Source organism: Euprymna scolopes, chromosome 5 (genome assembly GCF_053919585.1).
Source record: "Euprymna scolopes isolate OS-2025 chromosome 5, ASM5391958v1, whole genome shotgun sequence".
In the NCBI taxonomy this organism is placed as follows: domain Eukaryota; kingdom Metazoa; phylum Mollusca; class Cephalopoda; order Sepiida; family Sepiolidae; genus Euprymna; species Euprymna scolopes.
The window spans coordinates 10,074,170-10,100,382 of record NC_136486.1 but is presented as its reverse complement, the minus strand read 5'-3'; the positions used below and the strand labels follow the sequence as shown (position 1 = coordinate 10,100,382).

At 31.3% G+C, this 26,213-nt stretch overlaps 1 protein-coding gene across 2 annotated transcripts in view; it reads right to left on the bottom strand.

Moving 5' to 3' along the window:
• Window positions 1-24,305, bottom strand: part of LOC145276701 (uncharacterized) — a 108,105-nt gene extending 83,800 nt beyond the window's left edge. The window contains exon 1 of one of the 2 annotated variants that reach the window (XM_080127894.1): window positions 24,218-24,305. The gene's annotated coding sequence lies outside the window, so the exon portion shown is untranslated. The remainder of the gene's footprint in view (window positions 1-24,217) is intronic. The other variant, XM_080127896.1, reaches the window with a different exon arrangement.
• Between the last annotated feature and the right edge of the window lie 1,908 nt (window positions 24,306-26,213).

Below are 26,213 nucleotides of genomic sequence, written 5' to 3'. Positions count from 1 at the left end.
TTTTTTTTTTTTCCACCCCCCCCCCCATTTTTATAAAATCAATATTACTTAAAAAAAAAAAAAAAAAAAAAAAAAAAAAAAAAAAAAGCCAGCGTATTTTTGGGAAATGTGGTTATAACTATTTTTATATTTTTGTCTTAAAAATCTGAAGTGAGCGTGCCAGGAAAACAAAGATGGAGAAAAAAAATGGAGGCAGGAGGGGGTCACTTCTTGCGATATTTTTAGGCAAAAGGGTCACCGCGCACCGACCCCTCCCACTCACCCTCTCTTCGTCCGTCCGCCCTCTCTCTTTCTCTCTACCCACCCCCTCACCTCGAGATCAACTCTGCGTTGTAGAGGGTTTTAATAATTTGTTTTATCTTATTTTATACAAGTTAAAAACAAAAACAAAAAGACTTTCAGTTGTGAATTCCAAATTTGAAGCGATACAGAAAAAAATCATAACCAGTAAAAATAAAACATGGGAACTAAAATCTTCAAGCCCCACCCACCCCTCCTCACTCGAGGGTAAAGTTGTGCTTTTGTCTTTTATTCGATTTTGTACGTCACAAACAAACCCCCAATTAAATGAAAACATGATTCAACGAAATAAACAGGAACATACGGACTTGATACTAGGATTTATTTTAATTTAATTCTTAAAGCTAGCCATATTTTGAAACAAAAGTAGTGTTAAGTCTGTCGAGTTAGAGCGAAAAGAAATGGCGGTTTCGTTACAACTATTTGGACCTTGACAAATTAAACAAAATACTGGTAGAAACTCATCCAATAAATGTCACCAATTGTGCAAAAATGTAATGCTCATTTCCTTTCTGTTTTGTTAGTTATTGCAAAACTGCACGGAATTTGTTTATATTGGATTTGAAAACGACAGCAATCCCATTGTTCCAGTCCTCGTGAAGAAGCTCTGTTTGTGGAAATTCTGCATGGCGCGAAGTATATGGAGAAAGAAAAAGTTTTTTCGCTGTAGCAGAAAACGAGTTGTTGTTATGAATGTCTAATACTGAGGAACCAGAAATTAGAGCTCAGTCGAGTACCTTTCATGGAAAATAACGATTGAGTAGAAAGAGACTAGCGACATTCTTCTGGAAAAAAAAAAAGCTGTATGAAATAGAAATCTTGGCTTGGAGTGAATTTTGTCTCCCCAAAAAATAGACTTCGTGGCTTAGTGGGGGATGCCCTTTTCTCTACCCTGCAATCCCTCTCCCACAGAAGAGACGTTGCGAGCCTATCCTTGTTTTATCGTTATTTTCATGGCAGGTGCTCGTCTGAACTCCAATCCCTGGCCAATCCCTCGCCAATCTTTCACGAAAAACACCCGTCTAGCTGAATCCACTGTGAAAAATTTCCCCCACTCTATATCTGTGCCTAATCAAAACGCTGATTCCATGAACAAAGCTTCTTTCTTAGAACTGCACGCCTGTGGAACTCTGTTCCGTCTGCCTGCTTCCCTCCGGGCTACAACTTGGATGTCTTCAAGTCTAATGTTAACAAATTCCTAATGAACCGCCCCCTTAAGTAAACACTCCATCAAATCTCCACACTAACGTAATGTACTTGCAATAACCCTTATCCCTGAGTGGCTTCCGGGCCTTGATAAGTGGTGATCACTGTGAAAAAAAAAAAAAAAAAAAAAAAAGGTGGCTGCGGAACTCCATGCTTGAACGTATCTGACTTTACATGAGTAGATTATTGCATCAAATATCAGGTATGTTCAGGAGCGGTAGAAAGATCCTATCATTTTCTAGCCACCTTAACAATAAATGTGATATTAACTCCTCCATTTTAGGTCTGGCATGAAAATCATAGAGCTTATCAAAGCAAAGTGTTTCTCCAATGAAAGATCTACTTTTAATTGGGGTAAAGTGAAGATCAGAGCATTTGTCGTGAAAAGAGAGGGCTTTTAGTTCTCTCCCACTGCAAGAACTTAGACATCATTACAGGAATGGTCTAATCTCTGTCGATTTTGCGGGCCGAGGATAAAAATTCCTACCAACCATATTTTCCCTCATTGCGCTACGCACATGAAGGAAGTTTGGTTTTTCTCTATCCATTAGATCCTATCAAAACAAGTTCTTACTGTGAATGTCTAATAATGAGGAACCAGAGATCGGAGCTCAGTCGAATAGCTTTCATGTAAATTACAACTGAGTAGAGAGAGACTAGTGACATTTCTTCTGTGAGAAAACAGCTGTACTGAATAGGACCTCCCCCCTCTAGATTTTGAACTTTGTCATGGAAACAAAGTGTTCAGAGTGATATCTCCCTAAATGTGAGAACAGTACTCCATCTTAAGACATATCCGATTCTTATATACATAAAGGATTGCTTCAAGAATCAAATGCTTCCTGGAGAAAAAGAATGATCCGACCATTTTTTCCAGTGACCTGAACAACAAATTGAATACGAGTCTTTTTTTTTTTTTTTTTTTTTACATAGGAGTCATCACTTATTAAAGCCCAGAAGCCACTCAAGGATAAAGGTTAATGAGTGTATGATAGTCGGACAATATCATAATAATCATTAATAGTGGAAATTTGGTAAATTGGATTACTTGAGAAATTACGGTTCATCAAAAACTTGTTTCTTTTCCTGTTTTAGATGTGAAGTGAAAGTGGTAGGAGGAAGAGAGAGACACTTATTTGTACTGGGACACAGCAAGGGTCCAAACGATGGTCATGGAAAGAGAGAAGCCCCAATCCCCCCATTTGCACCAGTGCTTCATATATGGAGAGAAAGAATCAGTGAGAACTTGATCTTGTACCTGTTTCAGCATTTGCCATGGAGTAATTGGGCTAGCTACATCCAGAGGATTTACCGCATCCCAAACGAATGCCAACCGGATGCAACAGTCCACCACAAAAGCAGCTATAAGTGTCAGACAATCTTGGCTCCAGCGATAAACTCCATGAAGGTGAGGACCCAGGATCAGCTCGCCATCTTGTTTCATCATCCTTAACCACGTTTTCACCTGGTTCCCCCATCGTTTTTTTCCAACTGTAAGGAGAGGCTAGATCCATAGCTTTGTGGATGAAGTCATCTGGATGATGATGAAGAGCGTGACTGAACCAACAAAGGCGTCTTGTGAGGAGAGCTTGTTGTATAGAGGATATACTGCAGTGAGAACAGCATTTTGAACTGTTGCCAGCGAACACAAAGGATGCTCTTCAAGGTGCTGCCATACGCAGCTTTGTCATCTGCATACATGTCAACAAATGGATCTCAGAATATGATTTGGAAGATCATCAACAAGGATTAAAGACGGTTGGGCCCAGGATAGATCCTTGAAACATAAAACCATTGCTACTATATGTTTCAAACTCCTGCCATCAATAACTACTTTTATATACCTATTAGAGAGAAAGTAATCAGTGTTTGTGAAGACATTGCCAGATATTTCATAGCTAGCAAGTTTTTGAACCATTTGTGTCAGACCTTATGAAATGTCTTCTATATGTGGAGAGTTATTGTGCTAGAAACCAAGACCCCATCAGGAGAGGGGGGTTGGTTTTTCCGCCAACACTTTTGCAAGTCATTGTTTCCTTTCAATGGACTCACGGTAATTTCGAAATTTGCGATTTCTGGTTTGGACACGGACGCATCATAGACATAATTTTTTTTTTTCACCTTCTTTTCATCCTTCGCATTACGGGTTCATGCCTACCTGCCTAATAGCACGTGTATTTACTTATTTTTTAACACCTCTCTCTGCCGAAACTGTTGTTTTGATTTTACTACTACTACTACTACTACTACTACCACTATTTCTTTTCAGGCTTCCTTACTCGACACACCCAGGCAATGCTGGGTACCGCTGCTAGTTTATTAATAATTATCTGTTTTTGTTGTTTACATTTCAATAATACAACAAGAAATATTCACGGTACTTTGTGGTGACAGAACCAAATGAAAACGAAAATTATACAATATAAATAATGAAAACGAAAATTATACAATATAAATAATGAAAACGAAAATGACATATTTACGATATTGTGCTGCAGCTTTTGCCTATTACATTCGCATGTAATGTTTTGATGTGTAATACTATTAAGGTTAAAATCATAGGGGAAAAAATGAGTTCATTTTAATTTTATAGGGATATAAATAATGTAAACGAAAATTATACATAATAAATAATGAAAACGAAAATTATATATAATAAATAATGCAAGCGAAAAGTATACCATATAAATAATGCAAACGAAAAGTAAAGCATACCATATAAATAAATAATGCAAACGAAAAGTATACCATATAAATAATGAAAACGAAAATTATACATAATAAATAATGCAAGCGAAAAGTATACCATATAAATAATGCAAACGAAAAGTATACCATATAAATAATGAGAACGAAAATTATACAATATAAATAATGTAAACGGAAAGTAATAACCCTGCTTAAATATTAAAAAAATAAAAGAAAAAGAAAACGATGTTAAACTTCTTATAAAAATTGAAAAAACCAAAACAGAAGAAACGGCGAACAAACGTAAAACTTCTTTAAAAAAGAAACCGGAAAAACAAAAAGCAAAAAATGATGAACGTGTTCGAAAAAAAAAAAAAAAAAAAAAAAAAAAAAGCCATAAATAACCCTTCGATTCGGTTAAGTCCATGGTGCATTTCACCCAGTAGAAAGCATAGAACGAAATGGAACATTAAAATTCCATTGCAGTTTTTTTTTAAGCAACTACGCAGTAAAGTGTGAACGATCCCAGAAACGGTGTAAGTGGTGGCGGAGGAAGGAGGAATTAATTAGAGAGAAAAGATTTTACTACTTCCATGGATTTTAACCGATTGTAGCAGTTAACTCTCAACAGAAGAAATATAGGAATCTACGATTATGGAGGATGTGGACAGGTAATATGCCTATAACACACCTCAGATATTGTGTTGCAGTTTGTGCATATTACATTCGCATGAAATGTCTTGATTTTTAATCCTATTAAGGTCAAAATCATAGGGGAAAAAATGAGTTCATTTTATATATATATATATATATATATATATATATATATATATATATATAAGGGAAGGCATGAAAACGAAAATTGATGTTTTTTGTCAGTGTTTTCATTTATTTACCATTAATCAAATATTCATTGAAATCAAAAATAGAATGCGGCAAATAAAATGTTATTTTAAAAAATAAATTACATAATTGAATCTGTCAAAATTAGTGATGGGACAATTCCGATACAATTAGATTCCGATTCTTTATAAATCTCTAAATATTTAACTATAAAATTGTTATTTTTCCCAGATTACCATAAAAAGACATTAAATGTGGATATATTTTCTCACATAAAAACCAACTTGGCAGGGGGTGGGGGGTCTATAGATTTTAGTTTTACTGATAGTTGAAAATCAATAAATATTTATTTTATTACTACTAGCAGTGGAAGATTTTGTTTTAAACAAAATAAAATACAAAAAAGAAGATAATTAAAGGAATCGGTTTTGGTATCAGAAAATAAAACACAAATTTTTCCAATTCTGATACACCAAAGAGTTCCGATTTTCCTGATTCCCGATTCTGATTAATCATCCCAACACTAAAAAAGGCATTTCGGTTTGTTCATAAACAATTTTATTATTTGAATCGATTGTTAGGAAAAAAGAAAAAAAAAAAAAACAGAATAAATCATTTTGTGACTCTTGGAGATTTTACAAGAATTTTGGAAAATCATTTAATCTGATTTTAAAATTCTTTAGCAAATCATGCTTTTCTTTTTTAATTTATTTTTTTATGATTAAGGTTTGGAAGTTATTTGCACAAAATAATTTTAGAGATTTAAAGAACATTGCTGTAACAAAATTATTCATAGTAATAAAAAAAATAATTTTTCAATTCATAATCCAATTATATAATATTCTGCTTGTCCCTTTCTTAGTTAGTCTGTACGTTACGCTTTGAAAGACAAAATACAATTTTTGAAGGGCAAACTGTTTCAAAAAAGAAAAAAGGCCAAATTTGAGAAATTTGACTTCAAAAAGGTCAATCTGGTAATCTTGGACAAGAATATGAGAGTTACCTCCCATTGATGTAGCCGCGTTTTTGAATATCATTATAAATATATATGACCATTGTTGTAATGGTGAGAGAAAGGAACTTGTAGTAATTTTGACGTGCAGCGTTTTTCCACTGCAGAAAGTCAGCGAAACATTACATAAATAAAAGAAAAATTAAAAAAACAGAAAAAAAAAAAGAACATTGTCTGCCAAGAGGTGCTGAACTGAAAGAGTAAATTAAAGATTGTCTTCTTCAATGTAATTCTTTTTTTTTGTATTGAACTATGTAGCACAATATTACTTTCTGAATATTTATTAGTACTTATTAATTTATCTTATTTGGGTCAGTTCTGTACTTAAAATACAATGGACATCATTTTCATAGAAATGTTAATAAACTCATATATGCTGCGTGTTATTAGGTCTTTTGTCAAAAATCTAATTTTTTGTGCTATTCAGAAAAATATTAGCTTCATCAAAATACATTTGTTGATTAAATATATTTCTAATTCTGTGGAATTTCCACAGGCCCCGCTAGTAACTAAATAATACCGTTATAATTTAATTTTCAAAATTCTATTAAAAAAATAATTTGGTAAAAATAAATAAATAAATAAAAAATAATAATAAGAAGAAGACTCCCTGCCAACACCGAGTACAGTTAAATAGTAAAAAAAAAATAAACAATCAAATTCCATAAAACGGAGTATCTTTTCAGTGGCATTTTCAGGCCCAACCTCACCTGAAATTTCAAGGACAAAATCAAATAGTGGGAAAGGGGATTTTTTACATTCAATTAAACTCAAACAAAATTTAACCTCTGTCTAAATATTGAACAGGTCTTTAAACAGATTTTATAGTTTGAAAATTTAGATTGTACTCGCTAGAATTCCGAAGAATAAAAACAAAAACCTGCCTGAGTAAAAAAATAAAAATAAATTTACAAAAAAAAAAAAAAAAAAAAAAGAAGCATTTTCACTAATTTTGGAGGTTTTACTAATTAACACTTATGATTAAACAACATGATTTAAAAAAAAAAAAAAAAAAAAAACATTTTTGGGGGGAGGGGGTTATGTTTGACTCATATTTTTTATTAAATATTTTTAATTTAAATATTTCCTCAAGTCTGAAAAAGAAAAAAAAGAAAACTTTGTTTTTTACGAAGATTTTAGCAAATAAAAATAAAACGGCAGGAATAATTTGTCATGCCTAAATAACACATGAATAGAGAACCAGCAAGAGCAGCAGCGGTCGTACATTTGTCGTGCATTAAAAACCGCTAACCGCTAATTTTCGTGCTAAATATTACAGAACAAAGAAATTAATTGTTTGTTGCGACTTTAATTTCGGTGTCCCAGCGGTATTTCTAGGGTATTTGGGTGTGAAAATGAATATTGCATTTAAAATTAAGGCCGGCAACTAGTTTTCACGATATTGCAAACATATTTTTCTACATGTTATGTTGCTATGTGAAGTAGTGGCCATATTTGTTTATACTGTGTGCAGAAACGGGGAGGGGGACGTAATGAAATTACAAGATAATGCGGAGCTAATCTTTTTTTTCTATTATTATTAGAAATAATTGAACAAAAAAAAAGGATAATAAAATAAAACATTGATTTTTGTATGCGCAAGTGCGCACATAGCTTGCCACATGCGCGGCAAAAAAAAAAAAAAAATTGAATCTGTCATGTTGTGGGATCTATTTTGTTTATGAAATTATTATGTCAAAGTACAGAATGGTCTCATAAATACAAAAATTTAAATTCATTATTTTATGTTTCAAATTTAGCCCCCCCCCCAAAAAAAAAATTTGAATTTGTCATGTTTACCCCTATCCCGCACCCCCCTCAATCGCCAAACTTGAAAAAATCTGAGGGGTGACATGTCTCATTGAATGCTAGGTGGCCATAAAATGGGTGCTCATTTTACGTTAAATTTATATAGGAAAGTGATCCCCACTCTAAAATGTTAAATTTTGTGTTTTTCAAAATATATTCTCTCATATTATTTATAAAGGTCGTTTAAACTATTAGACAAAAAAAAAAAAGTCAATCTTCACATTTTTTTATGGATTAAACGATGCGGAGCCACGTAAAAATTTAATGCCATTTGAGGCGCCTTCATTCGAACTTGCGACGCTTCTACAGAATTGGAATGAGATTTTGTAGTTAATAAATGGAGTTTTCAGATAAAAAATAATGGTTTCAACTGATTTTTTTTTCAATTCTAATAAGTTACAATGGTAGCTTCTAAATTATGCAGTCGAAATTACCTGAATATTACTGAATTATTAAACAAAACAACTTTAATCATGTTAGCAGGTGATAAATTGCCGCCATCTGGTTTAAATAAAAACAGAAAATTATCTCCTTTTTGAACACTCCTGTGTCTTACAATTTTTTTCATCAAATTCTATTTTTTATTTTCTTTAAGAAATAATTTTCTACCTTACCGATTTTCGTAATTTTTGGATATAATCATTTTAAAAATACGAAGAATACAAAGATACCATTGTTTTCATGTGAAATTCAGTATTACGATTTCCGAAATTTCGCCCCAATAGTGCAGAAGCATCAGACTTGCATCTTGTCCATTTAGATTTAACGTCAACTGACTGAATATTCAGGATATCGACCGCCGCTTGAATTTAGAAGAGCCGAATTTTGGCTTTCTACCTTATGAGTATTGTTGTAGGTTAATGACGACCAAAAGGCATGTTTGTGCCCCTCATCGTAGTCAAATGAATTCCAGACGAATGAAAAATTATCGTTTCTATTTGTCTAATGTCGAGAAGGGTTACAGGGTGTGAACAATGCAAATTACAATTACAACTTCTGTGCTAAGTAAAGTAGAGGAGTTTCGCATAAACTTATCAGTGATATCAAAAAATAAGGTGCTTGTCCAGAATCACCCTTATATATACAAAAAAAAACAAAAAAAAAAAAAAAAACAAGAAAAATTTGTATGATGACAGAAATAAAATATCGCACCCAAAAAATCATGTAAATTAATCAAGCAGTTTATTTGTTTAAATAAGAAAACGAAATGTTGTGGCTAAACGAACTGCGATTATAAACAAAGGAAATAACTCTAAACAATTCAAACTTGTGAAATTTTTAAAAACCATTTTTAATATGGATTAATATTATTGGAAAAAATCGAATTTGCTTAAAAATTATTTTCTTTATAAAAATAAAACCATTTGATCAATTTACGTAATTTTTGAAATACGATATTCTCTTTCTGTCGCATGTACGTACATCATACAGATGTTTTTTTTTGTTTTTTTTTTAATATCAGTGGAATTCTGGACAAGCACTAAAAATAATATTGAATCTATGTAAATAGAACGCTTGCTGGGCCGGAAGTAGGTGATCATATTACGTTAAATTTTAAGCAACTCACTCAACCAGAATAACCTAAACAGTAAAAAGTTCAAGTAATTTCCGATTGATTCAAAAGATAAAATTAGTGCAAATCACGGAGAAAAAATTTTCTAAATGAAAAAAAAAAAAAAAAAAAAAAAAAAAAAAAATATTTTGGGTCTAGACAATTCGTCTAGTATATATAATGTGAGAAATTCTATAAGCCCCGCATTGGCTGATTGGCCACCCCACCCACTGTCTTTGTTTAGACCAATCAGATTGGTCATGGTTTTAACTGCAGAGCGATGGGCTTGGTGGATTTTTTAATGCTTTTTCTTTCCAGTTCCAGACAAGCAGCCGTAGAAGGAAGATGGAACTCAACTCTCTCTGGATATGAAGCATTTAGGTGCCTCTACCCTTCGTCTCCTTGAGACTTTATTTTAAAACCTAAATGATTAGGCTGAGTTATTATTGTGTTTGCCAGAGACTTTGTAAGGTCAGAATTATTGATTTGTCATTAATGACTTTTCCTTCAAATGAATATTCCTTATGAACTTCTGTGATCCATCATCAGAAGGCATCATACGAACTCCTTAAAACGGCTGTAATTAATCCAATCTTCGAACAGTGCTGAACCCGAATCCCAGTTCCTGTTGAAGATAAAGGACTATTACCTTTCAAGGTGTTACCAGTTCTATTCAGAGACAAAATAGGCATTTCCTTTTTTGCAGAAAAAAAAAAAAACAGTGTGAAATATTTCTTCTCACCTGTTTTTGTTCCAAAGCACTGGCAAAAAATTAACAATTACAACAAAGCATACCTCTAAAATTCAACATAAATTTTATTTGTTCTTCGTTGCAAAAAAGGAAATACCTATTTTGCCTCTGAATAGAGCTAGTAACATCTCAAAAAAAAAATATCCGGGGAAAGAGTTTTTTTTTTTTTTTTTTTTTTTTTTTTTACAAAGGCATCACCACATTATCAAGGCCCAGAGGCCACTCAAGGATAAGGGTTAAAGAGTGTACAGTAGAAGTTGGTCAATATAGTAATCATTAGTAATGAAAATTTGGTAAATTTAATAACTTATATGGAACGGCTCATCAAGAACTTATTTACTTTAGACTTGAACAAAACCATATTGTAGTCAGCCGGTTTCTTCTATGGCTGCTTGTCTGGAACTGGAAAGAAAATGCATTCAAAAACCCACCAAGCACATCGCTTAGTAGTTAAAATCCTGACCAATCTGATTGGTCTAAACAAAGACAGTGGGTGGCCAATCAGCCAATGAGGGGCTTGATTATAATTGTAGAATTTCTTATAATAAATTAACGTAAAAAAAAAAAATCCAAAATCAAAAACTAGTATATATGAATTAATGTAAAAATGGCACCAGAAAAATGCCCATGTCTTCTCCAATTACTATCCACAATTTATCTCGCTTTCAAAAAATATTTTATTATATAAGCTTCAAATGTTCCTATTTACAATGCCTCCCCACGGGACAGAGTTAGACACCAGGGTCGTTTTTTAACGTGGAGAAAAGGAACAAAATTAAAAATTGTCTCAGTCGTGAAGGATTTCTCCTCCATTGACAGAGAACAAGAAATTGAAGTGCAGCATCTGAAGAACAGATACTACACTGTGATGGAAATGGTTGATCACATCTACATTAAATTTATATGCGAAACAGATCCCCAGACGAAATTTTAAAAGAATTGTTTTCTTTGTTTTTTTGTTTTGTTTATTTATTCTGCTATTTTTTAATTTTTAAATTTAACTTAAAACCAAAACTTAAGTTAGGATTTCTTTCCTTTGATGCATCATTCACAAAGTACTGGAAAATGTTTAAAAATGAAATAAAAACATTTTTGTCAATCAAAAAAATATTAAATATTTATTGATAATAAAAAAATATATATATATATAAACATTTTTTTCATATTTAATATGTTGTTTGGCTTTTGTCCGTTTTTTTAATTATTGTGGTGGTCACCAATCATTTTGCGTTATTAATATTGTGTTATCATGAGGATAATATACTATTAAGTTATTTTATGAAATTATCTTCTATCTATCGACTATATAATAAAATAAAATTGATTTTCCCTGCATCTACAATTTCAATAGAAAAATAAATTTTCACAATCAAAACATATAGCATTTTATATACTGAACATTTTGAAACTATTAGCACATTTCTGTACCGTACACAAATTATTACATTCATTCCGAACAAACTGATTCTCTCAAACACGTATATTCAAACCACTTCCACTCTATCCATTAGATCCTCTCAATTTTCTCACATCATGAGTGGAAACTTTCTTTCTACAGCATCACTTCTTCTCACATGTACGGAAGTCTAGATTTTCATAGTACCGTAAACTTTATATTTCTACAACACCATCACTACATAAACATTTATTGCATTAAAACGGACAATTCGTAATTACTACATTTCTCCCACACACTAACCTGACGATGCAAGCATAAAAATATATAAATAATATACACATATGTTATTGCACTTACACTCATCCACACATTTATGCTTATCAACAGCAGGTTCGTTTTGACTGAACAGAAATAACAATTTGGAATCTCATTTTATTTTACATCAAAGTGTCATTTTTGCTTCTGAAATTGTTAAAAATGTGAGAAATAGTTTTTTTTTTTTTTTTAGTGTGAAAAAAAAAAACATTCTAAATTAAACAAAAAAATTAACATGCCATTTTTCAACAATGCAAATATATTCAGTTTAAATTATAAAAAACTGCAATTTTAGCTGTCAAATGACAAAATTACAGGATCTTTTATATGGACCGCACACGATCCTTGGACAGTATCTTTAACATGCTTGCACTAAATTGAAAGACTATAAATAAATAAAAAACCGAGTTTGTAAAAGTAAGTATTGCGTACATGAGACAAAGCTACATGTAGGATTCTTATTTTCTTTGATCCCACAATTCTCGACCGTCAGTAGGTGAATGACATGATTTTATGATTATGGTCCTGATCATAATTGCTCACAATTATTATGCCAATACCAACAAAGCCCCCCCCCCAAAAAAAAAAAGGAGGATGGACCTGTAAATTCATCCTTGTCCGTTCGTCTGCTCACACTTTTCTCAATAACTACGCCTTGGAATTTTTTGAAATTTTGCACAAACATTAAACATGATATGAGTAAAAAAGTAACAGAACGGATTTTCGAGGAAAACTCCGGTTGGCCCCCTAAAGGTGCCTTTCGGGTTAAAATGGCTAAAATTGACACTTTTGTGCTTATGAAAAAAATTGATGCCTTGGATTTTTATAAAACTTTATGAAAAGTTGTAATTAACTGATTTCTATATAATTTTGTTTGTCTATACTTCACAATAACTCTTGAGTGTCTCAGAGGCTCTTTTAGGGCTAATAAAAACTCTCCATTTTTGGGACTATTTTACTATATTTGTTCCAAATTTTCTGTGTATGTCTATTTAGCAGTTTTGCATGGTGCTGAACTCAAATTTAAATATGTTAAGGCCTTGGGGAGGGGAATGATGGTCATTTTTTTTTGTATGATGCAGAACTCAAATTTACATATGTTAAGGCCTAAAACTGCACTGTTTGTTTATTTTCACTAGGATTTGATGTCCCCTGGGATGTTTTGGGACTAAATGTGGGGGTAGGGGGTAAATGCTGAACTTAGTCACTTATTTTTATGCCTCGTCCACTGTGCACTCACGGGAGACCATGCATGCTTCACTTGTTAAAATTCAAGTTTACTTATGTTTTCTTGTTTTTTTAACACAAATCAAAATTATATTTTATTTTATTAAAATAAAATTAATTTAAACACTTTGACAAATGTAATGGTGTATTTGTTGGGGTTTTTTTCAGTAATTTCTACTTGGCATTTGATTTTACAAGATTGTTACATAATGAAGAGATCTTTCCTCACAAGTGAGAAAAATATTTTGGTAAATGTGTAAACATCCTCACACACAGAAATGAAATAGAATTCTACTTTTTTTAAGATTATGTATGAAGTGAATAGCTTGAAAACTTGGGAAAAGAAATCATCATTTTAAGTTGAACGTATATAAAAAAACTGATCTCTCCCACATTCTAAATTTATTTATTTTTCCGGTTTTCACACGTAATCGCTTAAAAAGAGGTACAATTTCATAAGGGTGTAACTGATGGTGTTGAAAAATGCAAAACTTAAAAATTACATAAAAAAAAAAAAAAAAAAAAAAAGAATATTTCATGATCCTTCAGAATTTTAAAAGAATTTGTAAGCCTTTAAACTGCTGAATAGAAAGTCATCTCTGGCTTTAAAATTCTTAGTTAATATTCATTTATTTTTTTTTAATTGAAAATTTTCGAAACTGTTTGCATCCAAAACCATAAAAAATAATGGGGGTGGAGGGTAATTTCAGTATTAAACAAAAAAAAAAAAAAAAAAAACACCCAATAATTTTTTTTTATTCTTAAAAATTTACCCCACACCTCATTTATATTTAAAACAGAAAAAAAAAATTAAATTGGCTGAGTAAAAAAAAAAAATGTCCCCAGCCCAATTTTCTCGTCCCAAAATTTTAATACCATTTAGTTATGCATCTTGATTCACTGCTAACTGGAAAGGAAGCGGGTGCTCATTTTATCTTAAATTTATATAGGAACATGATCGCACATCTTAAAATCTAATAATTTTCTATTTTAACTTGTTTTTTTTTTTGCGGATATTTTTTCAGGCTGTTTACATGTAATTGCAAAAAAAACAAAAAAACAAATAGAATTTGAAATTGTTAATGGGATAAACCATGACGGATATGATATTGAAAGTTCACGACCCTATTTAATTTGGTAACAAAAATGAAAAATAAAAAAAAGTAGTATTATAGATTAACACCATCAGTCTTCTAAAAATAAGATTCTGCTTTTTTAGGCGATTACGTGTAGTCTCAAAAACTTGCCGAAAAAAAAAAATAAAAAAATAATAATTTTTAAAAATTTAGAATAGCTGAGTTTTGCATATAAATTTAATATAAATGCCCCCCCCCCTTTTCTGGATCATTTTAGCGTTTTAGGACAATTAACCATTTTTTTTAGTGCTTATGTTATGATTATTACCGTGTTATTTTTTTGTTATCGTATTTTCAAGTTAAGTTCAAGTTTTACAATATCTTTTTTTTTCATATTGTTAGGTGAAAGTGCAGAATAATTACAAAACTCCCTCGCCGTGTTAAGAACGGCTATTTAATTATTATTTATTATCTATTATTATTATTATTATTATTATTATTTTAGCACGGTAACATAAGTGCATAAGTATATATTTTCTTATTATGGAAGATAAATTCCGTGTAATTTTTTATGGGATGAAATCTAAATGTATAGCTTTACGACTATCCACTTGGCCTTAGGGTTAGAGGTAACCGTTTGGGTTAACTGCCCAAAAACATTAGAAAGACTCGGAAATGATAGATTATTTTAGGACATGAAACTGATCCGCTAGTAAATTCTACTTGTGTTTTTCTTTCCGTCAACCTTTTCAGGGTATTCACATGTAATAATCGCCTACACAAACAATAGAATCTCACCTTTGGGAGGATGAGGTAGGGTCATTTAGTAGAAAGTGTAAATCTGCAAATTTACTGTAACAAGACTCCTTGTTTTTTTTTTTGTTTTTTTTCTTTTTTGTTTTGTTTTGTTTTTTGCCTGCTTTCCGCAAGGTTAGATACACGTGAAAGAGGATCTACCCCCTCCCCAAAGAGAAATAACTACAACTAGTTAGAAAATGAAGAAAATAATCATCCAACCCCATTGTAACCCTAACCTTCGACTGTTTATTCAAAATGGCGGTTTGAAAACAAATTTAATGAACAATAATATTTGAATATAACTGTTGTGGATGATTACGTTGGTTCCTCCTTTTTGTTTCTTTTTTAATAAATGTTTTCCAACAAATCTTTCTACTCAAGAATAGGAGGAAATATCAAAATGAATCCGATTTGGTTATTTTTATTTACTAGATGTAGCTTTTCCGGCGTTACCGGGGAGTCATTTTAGCTTTATTTCGCCTTTTCTTTTCTTTAATCATTTTTTTCTTTTGGTGCTTGTTAATATAGAGTTGACAAATTGATTTTTAAATCTGTCGTTTTAAGCAAAAATAATATTACGCTCTTAATTGTAATGTCGAAAATAGTAATATATCCAAAAATGACGAAAATTCATTGAGTAGAAAAACTGATATTATCTTTTTAGTAAAAAAAACAAAAAAAAATGTCTGTCGCTATAGTCAACAAGTATTGCAGCTATGAACAAGTAATCTAAAATATTCGTTCCGAGTTATGTCCCCTGCGTGTAGACTTTTATAGTAACATCTATGAAAAATGCAATTTTAACCAATTTTCCGTAAAAATTACTTTTAACTATAAATAACTTTCTACTCAATGCTCGTAATTTTTGGATATATTACTATTTTTGACATGACAATAATGTGCATGTTCTTTTTGCTTAAAACGATGTATTTTTTTAAAAGTCGATCTGTCGACTGTATCTCAACAATCACTTTTTTAATCAAGTTATTTTTAATGATTTTGAAAGTTACATTTAATTATTTACGTTAACGCCGAGACATTAAATTTAAAAAAAAAAAAAAAAAAAAAACAATACAAAAAAAATGTGTATGTCACATGGGCGAGAAAGAGGTTGTTTATTGTACCGTACGTCGTACTGAAGTAGCACTCACCCAAGGCGAGTTTTGGACTGGCTTTCTTCCGAAGGAGGAAGTTACATTATAGTATGAGATTCACAAGCGGTCACTAGTCGCATGTATATCCTCGTTAGAAAAGATGACGACATTAGGTTCTGTAGTTCTTGCAGGGCGGTGTCGACGTCCTTCTACATACAGCGCCTGGTATTCTCAAATTGTCATCCATCTGGTACTGACCAGACTTAACGTTGCTTAACTTCAGTGATCTAGCGAGAACCGGTGTGTCAAGGTGATTATGACATGTAGAAATTGTCTCTAGGTACTTGTTTATATTGATCTTATTTTTCTAATAACAAACAAAAACAAAATTGTTCGAAACTCGCTGTAAAAATGTCAGTTCCAATCCCCTAAAATGAGATTCTACTTTTTTTTCATGTGAACATTCTAAAAGAAACTTGTTGAAAAGAAAAAAATTAATTTCTTTCAGAGTTTATAGAGGTGGGGGGGGAGGTAATTTCGCATAACAATTAAACGTAAAACAATGATCAATTTCTGAACCATTCTAGCGTTTTAAGGAAGTTAACTACTTTATTTTTGCTATTTGAGATAAATTCTGCTTTTATTTATTTTTATGTGATTACATGTGCTTTAACGACTTTGCCCCTGGGACTTAAGATTAGTGCTAACAAAATTTAGTTAACTACCCTAATGGCCGGACATGGATCAATTATATTAAATTTATAAACGAAACTGACCTCTCACTCTAAATTAAAAAAAAAATTTTTTTTTCGCACCTATGTTTTCATAGTCAAACGTAATCGCCTGAAAAAGTAAAATCTTATTGGTGGGTGGTGGTTACCTGAATGTTTTAATCCATTAATTATCCGAAATTTATATATATATATATATATATATATATATATATATATATATATATATATATATATATATATATAATATATATATATATATATATATATATATATATATATATATATATCATATATATATATATATATATATATATATATATAAAGAATAACAGTATAGTTACATTCCAATATCCAAATATTTATTTTTCATAGAAAATAGCTCCTCCAACATGTTAAAACTTCAGTACATTTTTTTACAGATCCGTTTCATTATGCAAAAAGAAACGATTATTATTATGTCAATACCGAATATTTTCGTACATATATTCTTCAGGAAATTTAGAAATTCTTTGCTTAGAAAAAAAAAATGCATGACAATATAACGCTGCAAGAAAAAAAAAAGTTTATAGAAGACATAATAATAACCGTTCGTTTCTGTATAAGGAAACGGATCTGTAAAAAACTGCGCTGAAATTTTAACATGCTGAAAGAGCTGTTTTGCATAAAAAAATAAATATTTAGATCTTGGAACGTAACTATACTTTTTATATATGCTTTGTTATTATATTTGACATACATTGAGCTTCTAATCAAAAAGGATTGGTTTACATAAAGTGTGAAATATAATTGAAAAAACATTTCATCAAAACATTAATGCATATTAAAAAAAAAAATCCGTTGCCAAGGCTGCTGGAAAAATGGTGGGATCATTCTACCACTCCAGTAGATATCTCACTGCTGATGCAATTCTCTACCTGTATAAGAGCCAAATACGTCCAAGGATGGAGTACTGTTTCCACATCTGAGCAGGAGCTGCTAGAAGCAGTTTATCTTGCCTTGACAGAGTTCAAAATAGACTTCGTAGCCTAGTTGGGAGATGCCCGTTTCTCTTCCCTGCAACCTCTTCCCCACAGAAGAGACGTCGTCAGCCTGTCTCTGCTCCATCATTATTTTCATGGCAAGTGCTCGTCTGAGTTCCAATCTATGGTCACTCCCTCACCTGACTTTCACGAAAAAACACTCGTATAACTGAAACCACTATTAATAATTTCCCCTATTCTTTATCTGTGTCTAAACCTCAAAGTTAGATTCTATGAACAAAGCTTCTTTCTTAGAACTGCACGAATGTGGGACTCCGTTCCGTTTTCCCGCTTTCCAACTGACTATGATATGGTCGTCTTTACGTTCAACATGAACAAGTTCTTAATGGGCCATCCTCTTAAGTAATCCAATTTACCAAATTTCCACTACTAACGATTACTATATTTTAGTAGTACACTCATTAACCCTTATCCTCGAGTGGCCTCCGTGATGACTCCTTAATATCTATGTATATATCTATAAAAGTGAAAGTGTCTGTCTGTCTGTGTACATTTCCCTACACAATAACTCCGTCAACTTTCAGTCTACAGACTCGAAATTTGATATACAGGGTAGTGAGATTTGGGAAAATTTTTGTAATCTGTTTTCGGCCAATTTGGCTGTTAAGGGATCAAAGTTCAATGATTTGACCTTTGAGAACTCTACCAAACTCCTCCGCCAATTTTGGGTATAAACACTTGAAATTTTAGATATAGGTTCCTTGGACCCCAAACAATAAATGTTAAGGGGTCAAAGTTAAAAAAAATTTGACCTCTGCGGTCTCTACCAAATTACTAAAGACAATTTCTGGTCTAAACATTTGAAATTTTACATAAAGGGTATTCAGAGATAGGGCAAGCTTTTTAATCGGTTTGGGTCGAAAATTTGAGCTACAAATATATAAATCTATGTATGTATGTTTGCATGTATGCGAAGTAGTCCGAAGAATCCAAATGATACGGATACTCAATCCTCATATAAAAATTTCAGAAGTAAAAAGCATTTTTGAAATTTAATCTTTTGATCTATTTCGTAGAAATCCAGAGAAATATAAAAAAAAAATGAGATGAAAATAATTAATATTATTATTGTTTTTGTTTCTATTTACTTGTCTCCCCACTAGGACAGAGTTAGACATAAGGACAGTTTTTAATGTGGGGAAAATTCAGCTCCCCAAAAAGGAGCACTCTGGATAGGAACAAAAATTAAAATTGTCTCAGTCACGAAGGATTTACTAACTTTGTTCCGAGCCAAAAAGACCAAGTACGAGTTATGAACTGCTTTATTTTTTTGGAACTAAAAGTAAAGCTTTTAAAATTTGAAACCCTACTATTTCAAAACCATTTACTACAATTTTTTAAGTTAAAAAGACGTGTTTTTTTTAAATAAAATTTCAAGAAAATTGTAAATAAATATAAAAAGACGATAGGGGAGACTCAATTTAATTATAAACATAAATAAATAGGTAAATTAATGAAAATACGTAGAAAAATTTTTTTTCTTTCTAACAGTGACTAGAAAATAATGTTTCCAAAGAAATTTAATATATTTATTGGGAAAAAATAATTTTATAATTAATAAAAATTCTGGGGTTATTTCTGGCACTAATGCAGTTTAGCATCCAAGCAAACTGTTTCTATTTTAGGAGAGTGCCATCCAATAAAAGGGAGAACTAACAAAGACCCCCAACCATTCTCACAATAAGAATGGCTTTCTAAATTTGTTTGAGAATGTTAAACCGCACAAATGTTTGTCTATTTTTAATCAAAAAGTGCAAAACTTTTAAAATCCTATTTTTTTTTAATTACAAAATTCATCAGAATATGGTGCTTGTTAATATAGAGTCGAAAAATGGATTTTTAAAAAATATGTGATTTTAAGGAAAATCAATATTACGTGCTTATTTTTCATGTCGAAAATAGTAATATATCCAAAAATTATGAAAATTCATAGAGTAGAATGTTATACTTAAAAGTAATTTTTACGGAAAATTGTATTTTTCTTAGATTATTATAAAGTAGACTAATAGGCGGCATAACTCGGAACGGATATTTTAGATTACTTGTTCATGGCGTGTAGTATTTGTTGCCTATAGTGATATACTTTTTTTTTTTTTTTTAAACCAAAAACATAATATTAGTTGTTCTACTGGATGAATCTTCGCAATTTTTGGATATATTACTATTTTCGACTTGATGATTAAGTACATATATTGTTTTTGCTTAAAACCACATATTTAAAAATTCGATCTGTCGACTATATCTTAAGCATCGGTGCTTGTTAAGATCGAGCTGACAGATCGATTTTAAAATATGTTTTTTAAAGTAAAAACAAAAGTACTTACTTGTCATGTTGAAAATAATAATGTATTAAAAATTACGAAAACTCATCGAGAAGAAAATAATTTATAGTTAAAAGTAATTTTTATTGAAAATGGGGGGAAATGGCATTTTCCCTAGATCTGAACAGCTTGAAGATTGCGAATATAGGGGACATACTTATCACCCTTTTCGCCACTTTAATGACTTTGTTTTAGCCGATTGGTCAATTTTTACGACGTGCCCCGCCCCACTGCCCCACTCCCCAGCGTATTATAAGCACCCTAATCTTCCAAGTTAACGGCTTTCGTAATAACCCCCCCCCCCAACATCGAAAGACTTTTTTTAACATGGAGAGGTTGGGGGGGGGGTTATTCCAAAAGCCGTTCTTAACATGAGGAGGTTGAGGTGTTTATAATCTGGGGTACGTCGTAAAAATTGAACATCTTTTTTTACTAAAAACACAATAGTAGTTGTTTTCATTTTTGGATGTATTAGTATTTTCGACATGACAAGTTAGTTTTGTTGTTTTGGCTTAATATCACATATTTAAAAAATCGATCTGTCAACTAAAATTTTTAAATTTTCAAATATTAATTCGTAGGATAAAATCATAGAATATTCACTGGGTTTATTATAATAGTATTCAATACCAAATAGACCTCTACACACACACTAAGCACAAAACGAACATGAGTAAAAAAAAAAATAAAAATAAATAAGCTCCCGGGCAACTCCGGTTACATACAGCTATTATTATTGTCAACATTGTATTTTAAATTTTAATAGATTTTTTTTTTATTTATATTTGCCACGAGCTTTTGTTTTCACGAAATAAAACGAAAATTGAAAGCGATGTATTATTTTAGTTTTTTTGTTTTGTTGTGTTTTTGTTTTCTTCGAATAGAAATTCTTAATGACAGCCATTTTTGACTTTTCTTAATTTGAAGGACTTAAAAAAATCTCGCAACAAATCTTTTTTCAAGGTCGTAAAATAATAGCTTTCTTGGAGATATATATATATATATATATATATATATATATATATATATATATATATATATGGACAGAACAACAATAGATTAATCAAATATCACACCTATGCTCCACCCTCAAAATAAAAAAAGCTAAACCACACACACACACACATATATATATATATATATATATATATGCAGATTAATTAAATTCAAGTACATTGTTACCATGAACTAAAACCCTGCTCAGTACGTGCGCAGAGCTTATAAATAAAACGATTCCTTCGGAATGTTAAGAGAGAGCGGAGATTTTGTTTCCGTATAATAAATCTATTTATGGCAAGTAAGACACACGGAAACATTTGTGCTTCTGCTTCATCTCCACGATGTAATTCAATTTTCGTCTGACGGATTAATACACTTGCTAGAAGTATAATTGTACTGAGCTCTGTTGTATTGAGCACTGTTGAAGTATCTCAAGCAAAACATGAAAAATCAACTTCTTGGAAGCGGAACAGAGCCGATTCAAGACATCTTGCACACGCATAAAAGACTCGATATCCTTTGAGAGAGATAGAGAGAGCTTTATAACAATATATCGATTTATATATATAAATTTTACATATGTTTACATTATTAAATATAAAAATAATTTAACTTATCCAGGTAGGTAGAAGAGTAACTTCTCTTGCCTTTGGTAACATTTGTTGTATATTTGTTTCTTTACAATTTATTTACTTGTATTCTTGAGACACAATGTCGGTTTTTAATGTGGGGGAAAAATCCAGATACCCAAGTAGGGGTACTCTTGATTGGGTCAATTTTTACGACGTGCCCCAGCGTATTATAAGCACCCCAACCTCCCCATGTTAAGGTATTTATTTGCTTCCTCACGAAAGCAAATTAGGCACAAGGCCGTTTTTGATGTGGGAGGAAAACCAGCTCCTCTAAAAGTAGAGTAAAAAGGGGGCACTCTGGTTGTGACCAAAAATAATAATTGTCCCAGTATAGAGGGTTTCCTCTCCATTGACTAGTACAAATTATCTTAAGTGCAGCTGCAGCAATGCAGCACTGCAGCAGCATCTGCAAAACAGATACTACACTTTGATCCCGGCCCGAAGGCCAAGAACAAGGTAGGTATTTATTTTCTCCCCCACCGAGCAAATTAGGCACAAGGCCGATTTTTAATGTGAGGAGTGAAGGAAGGGTCCCTTTGAAGTGGAAATGGAGACCAACTCCCCGGGGAGTAGGGGAGCTAGATAGTGACAATTGGTATGAAGGGTTGCCCCTACAGTAGGGGCCCTCCCTACATTGACCAATAACTTATATGTGGGGTTGCCCCCACATATGGTCTTTGCTTGTAGTATCTGCCGGAACAGATACTACACTTTGATCCCGGCCCGAAGGCCAAGAACAAGAGAAAAAAGGCAAGCTTCTATGTTAAGAACGGCTTTCGAAATAACCCCCCCCCACATCTTTCCATGTTAAAAACGGCTTTCGAGGGTGGGGGGGGGGTTATTCCGAAAGCCGTTCTTAACATGGGGAGGTTTGAGGTGCTTATAATACGCTGGGGGTGGGGGCACGTCTTAAAAATTGACCCTGGATTGCAATGAAGGTATTATTATACAAACACCGTGACAGCGTTAGGGTTAGGGTTAGGATTAGGGTTAGGGTTAGGGTTAGGGTTTAGGGTTAGGGTTAGGGTTAGGTTTAGGGTTAGGGGTAGGGTTAATTCGCTGTCACGGTGTTTGTATAGTTTTACCCCCCCTTTTAAATATATTACACACATACAAGTTTAATAAAACGGGTAATAATACCCCGTGTTCTGTGCGTGTTTCTCGCCTCTACGTAAATATGTATTGAAAGTAAAATAGAAATAAAGGAAAAAGATTTTTTAAATTCTATTATAAAAAGAAATATAACATTTTTTTTTCACCCGGGCAACGCCGGATAAAAAACAAAGGGAGAGACCGGATTAGTGATACAAAGAAAAATCAAGTTATTTATTTTTTTATTATGAAAAGATTAGCAATGTTTATTGTTTATTTTCAAGAGGAAAATAAAATATTCTCAAAAATAAATATCACTATTTTCTTCTATTTTATTATAGTTATTTTATTTACCTTTCTTATTGTTTAATTTTATTTCTTATAATTTCATATTTAATTATGTATATTATAAGTAAATTAAATTACAATCAAGACTAGATTTATTAAGAGTTTTTTTTTTAATGAAGTTTACTGATTTAAATCGATTTTTTGTGGTAATTTTGATCATCCATAAAAAAGATAACCCCAAATTTCTTCTGGCGCGATATTTTATTGTAATCTTCTATTTACAAAAAAGTAACTCTAAACAATATTTTTTTAATTATCAAATTCATTTCGAAAATGAAGAATTAAAATAATTATCCTTTTTCATTATAATAAACATAAACTATTTTTTTTTACTAAAAAAAAAAAATTATTAATTTCTTACTATAACTTTATGTATTTATAAAAGATTTATCTCTATGAACTAAAACTGATTTCTGTTTTAAAAAGACCTAGTTTTATAACTTAATTTATTTCGTTATTTCATCTTTTAATTAAAAAAAAAAAAAAAAAAAAAAAAAGTAACAATTCTGGCCATCCATAATTAATTTTGAAAAAAGTCAATCAATCAAATTTCGCCTAAATTTCTTCCGGCGCGATATTTAGAAGATGCGGCTATGAAATATCTTTTTTTAAATTACAAAAAAATCTTTAAAAAAAAAAAAAAAAAACACCAAGAGAAAAAATATTTTAACATTATTTTCTCGTCTTTTTTTTATTTTATTGTTTTGTTTTTTTTAATTGATAAGTAAAATCTAAAAAAAAAAAAAAAAAAGATTTTGTATTTTCGACTTCTTTCTTTCTTTCTCTCTCACCGAGAAAGATTTGACAAAAAAAAAAAAAAAAAAAAAACGAAATTGACTAAAACATTTTTCTAAAAAAAAGTGCAATGCCAATAATTGAAAGCTAAAAAGATTTCGTTCAAGAGAATTTATCCCCCGAAAATAACTAATTTTTAACCAAGTTTAGGTAAACGAAAAGAAAACTTTTTAAACTGTTTCTTACCTTACCTTTCTGTATCCAATGCTGTTTTGTTAGGGCGCAGCCATGTTTACTATTGTTCGGCGATTTCCGGAAAACGTCGGAATTTCCGAAAACGTCAAGAAAACAATCGGTAATTTCCGCAAACCCCGGAACTTACAAATAGATTTTTTAACTGTCTTATTGATTTTTTTTTTTCCAAAACAAATTTAATTTATGTACAGTTTAAGAAAGAAATGTTACTTTTATAATATATTAAAAATATTAAATAAGCTTTAAGTAAGAATAGCTATATTTTTTATATCAATTCAGTAGCGATAAATAACCCTGTCTGTCTGTGCGCGCAAACGCGCACACGTGCATATAAGTAAAGGAAAGAAAGAAAAAGAAATTTCCCCTGTTGAAATTTATTCTCGACTCTTAGCTGTTATATATATATTTGTACACAATACTTAGCTAGGGCTTCGAAAGTGGTGTATTGTTTTATTCGGACCCAGGAAGCTATCCACCCAGGCATTACCCCTTCTTTTAGAAGGAGAGGATAGATTAATTTAAGCCGAGGATATCAACGTGTTTGATAAAATAAAATTTCATGATTATTTGGTATTATTATACAAACACCGTGACAGCGTTAGGGTTAGGTTTAGGGTTAGGGTTAGGGGTAGGGTTAATTTGCTGTCACGGTGTTTGTATAGTTTTACCGATTATTTATGGTGTCTCCTTTGCCGACTTCAAGTCATATCCGCTATTTGTAGGGAGATTTTAGACAAATTCAGGTTTACCTGAAGTATGCCCCCCCCCTATATATATATATATATATATATATATATATATATATATATATATATATATATACAAGTACCCAATATATATATATATATATATATATATATTATATCTATATATATAAGTACCCAATATATATATATATATATATATATATATATATATATATATATATATATATATATATATATATATATATATATATATATTGGGTACTTGTACAGTTTAATCAAGACATTCAAAAATGTAAATATCGAAAAAAGGTTATATTGTACGTTTCCGTTTTGGACTGAAGATGGATCTCCGAAAAAAAATTTCATTTAATTTGATCAAGTAGTCTTTATTTTACAGCAGAAAAACACGTTTTTATGAGAGCGCGTTGAAGTCAGCCATTATGAAATTTGTTGGCCACGCCACGGGGAGATAACTCAGTTAAAGCGCCGACACTCCCTCCCCATCTTTATTACTAGCTTTTCTTCCTAAAAATCGAACCTTTTGTTCGAAATCATAACAAATTGCTTTTTCTCTGTAAAATAAAAACTACTTGATGAAATTAAGCTCTTTTTTTTTCGGAGAACTTCATTCCATAACGAATACGTACAATATAACCTTTTTTTTTTTTTTTTTCGATATTTTCATTTTTTAATGTCTTGATTAAACTGTACAAGTACCATATATTTTTTCTTTCCGTCTTTTTTTTTCTATTTTTTAGCGGATTTTATTATCGATTGGATCTATCAGATTAACAAAAATAAATAAATAAAATAATGAAAAAAAAAACTCATACTTAAATATTTGTAAGGGGTGCTCAGTTTCAAATACAAAATCGATCCCCCATATTGAAACCACTCGACGAAAACACACACACACACACACACGCATCTTATATTGTTTTTGTTTTTCTTTTTTTGTTTTTCATTTTTCTTTTCTCATTTTTTTACAATTTTTTTTAATTCAGTGGATTATCGATTGGACACTACTATCTATTAAATAATATGATAGTCTATAATATTATTTAAAAAAAACAAAAACTTCAGTATTTATTAAAGTTTCTAATTCAACGTTCTAATAAATCGATCCTCCATATTGGAACCACTCGACGAGAACACGCACATTGTTTTTATATTAATTGGATCAATGTGTATTAGTGGACCAACTAAAGTTGATTTTTAAGAGGATTTTGGTTTGTTTCGGATTTTGGTTTGTTTCAGATATGTGGGGGTCGCCTGGCCTG